Source organism: Austrofundulus limnaeus, unplaced genomic scaffold, assembly GCF_001266775.1.
Source record: "Austrofundulus limnaeus strain Quisiro unplaced genomic scaffold, Austrofundulus_limnaeus-1.0 Scaffold318, whole genome shotgun sequence".
NCBI lineage: Eukaryota > Metazoa > Chordata > Actinopteri > Cyprinodontiformes > Rivulidae > Austrofundulus > Austrofundulus limnaeus.
In genome coordinates this window covers 578983-581395 of record NW_013952720.1, presented here as the reverse complement: position 1 = coordinate 581395, position 2413 = coordinate 578983, and positions in this window count along the sequence as shown.

Sequence of the window (2413 nt, the reverse complement as noted above, 5' to 3'; positions counted from 1 at the left end):
GAGTAATTCAAATTCACTTCCTGCTGACACAACATTTATCCCATATATACCTGTCCAGGCCCATCTCCTCAGAGGAGCCACACATTTGTGTTTCCCAGTAAAACCAGCTAAAAGACAGAAGGACAGGGATTAGTGGAACTGGAAGTGTGCAGCAGGGGGTGGGGGTGGGGGGACCCAGATGTCCCAAACTGCCATTTAGCATCTCCTGTCAGTGACAGGCAGCCCACACGCTGCAGCTAATTCTAAGCTATTAATCTCCCACTCCTTCTCTTGGCTCCCAGTTCAGGTTTATTTTGGGAGCTCTGCAGCGACCCGCTTGGCTCCRGTTCAGCCCGACGTCTCAGCTGCCATCTGGACAGAGACAGAGACACCTCTGTCCTGAAGTCATCTTCAGGTTTTAAATCTACACCTGCTGCACCAGACAGGTCTGAGGTGAATCAAAGAACAGAATTTAATGTTGGTTTTTTTTTTGGGTTTAACAGTTCATCGTTACTTTTTAAAAATTGATTTAAAAAAAAATAATTAGGTTTCAGTTTAAAGAAAGAACTCGATGAGATGTTTAATCTTGTATAAACTCAGCCCCTGAGCTCGTCAGAAATCACCTCTAATTATTGGCAAACTAAATCCCCCTCATGGTGGAAACAGCTTAAATCAATTAGCCCACTCTCTGGATGAACTGGTTCTCACGATCCTGCAGATCTGTGGGAACACGACTCATTCCTCTTCTCCTGGTTTTTCTGCAGAGCTCATCTGAAAAACGGACCGTCACTGAACAAACAGTTGTTCTGTTTTCTCAACATTTTTTCAGTGATTTTGTCCATTTAAGATGTTTCTATTCTGTTGTAAACACTTTTAAAAGCTATAAACATGATTTATTCTTTATAGGATAGATGCGCTGGAGAGTAAACTCCACGATGTTTTTAGTTTCTGAAGTTCAGACATTTAATGATTTTAAAATCTTTTACATCCTACAGATAACACTTGGGAACAAAATACAACATGATACACAAGTACAGAATATCTTAGGTCTTAACTTTTAAAAAAGACTAGTTTTATAAATTTAGAAGAGTTTGCTGTATTATTTAAGACAGAATGATGAGTTTGATAGAGGTCTGAAATGTCATGTTCCGTTTAAGCCTGTTTTTATTCAGCACCATTAGATATATGGGTTTTTAAATATTTTATTTAAGATTATACTTAGAGAAGCTGACATGTCTCAATTCAGACGTAATGTGATGCGTTTGATTAAAAAATAAAAAGGTTTTTGACGTTTTCAATCGAACGTGAAGTAAATTCCCACATTCTGAGTGGTCTTTGAACTACTCACAGCAGGTAAGGGGACAAAAACGAAGCACCTGGAATTCCCCGTTAGCCATTTTTTTCTCATAAATTTACGAGTTTTTTTTTCTTGTACATTTCTGACTTTACAATGTCAGAAAATATTTAGTTTAAATGTCGCAAATTTCTGACTTTAATTATGGAAATTTCGGATTTTTTTCTTACAAATTTGTGACTTTTCAACACAAGAGAATTTCCTGTTTTTAATCAAAAAATTTCTGAAATTAATCTGAGAAATTCTGAGATTTTTCTCGGAGATTTGCTCCTTGTTTTGCATCTTCAAAGCGGCCCTGATGCGCCGTCGTAAACTGAGCTCAGTTTGATTTTATAGCTGGAAATGTTTTATTTGTGTAAACTTCTGTCAATGAGGATAATTCAGTGTCGTTTACGAGTCTACAGTAAGTAAACTTCAACACCAGGTGTTCAAGCTAACGTGTTAGCATAATGCTAACAAACATGAATTTCATCAAATTTCATATGTGCTCACCTTTGTTTTCTGATTAGCTGTTTTTTGTTACTTAAAAATAAAGAATTTCTGCGTAAGCTGTTTTGAGCTCATTTTCCTTTTATTCAAGTTATTTTAGTTTCAGCTGAAGATGCGGTGAGGAAACAGGTAAAGTTTTTCAGCTGAAGATGCGGTGTGGAAACAGGTAAAGTTTTTCAGCTGAAGATGCGGTGTGGAAACAGGTAAAGTTTTTCAGCTGAAGATGCGGTGAGGAAACAGGTAAAGTTTTTCAGCTGAGACTCTGGTCAACAGGATGAGAGATGAAGCTGTAGAATATTAATGCTCTCCCTCTCAGATGTTCCTGTTAAAATGAGGGAGAAATAAAAATAATGATGCTAAAGGGCACGGCGGCAGGAACAGGGAGCTCTGTGTGGTTTTAATTGTTTACCTCCAGGCCTGATGAAAACCTGAAACTGCTGAGGTGACAGTTTTCTGCTCAGACTGAAGATCAGGTCTTCATTAACTCAGTCAGAGGCCAGAAACTGAGAAACAAAGTTGTTTTGTAGCAGCAGTCATTTAGAAAACACACAGACACAAAGACACACACAGACACACACACACACACACACA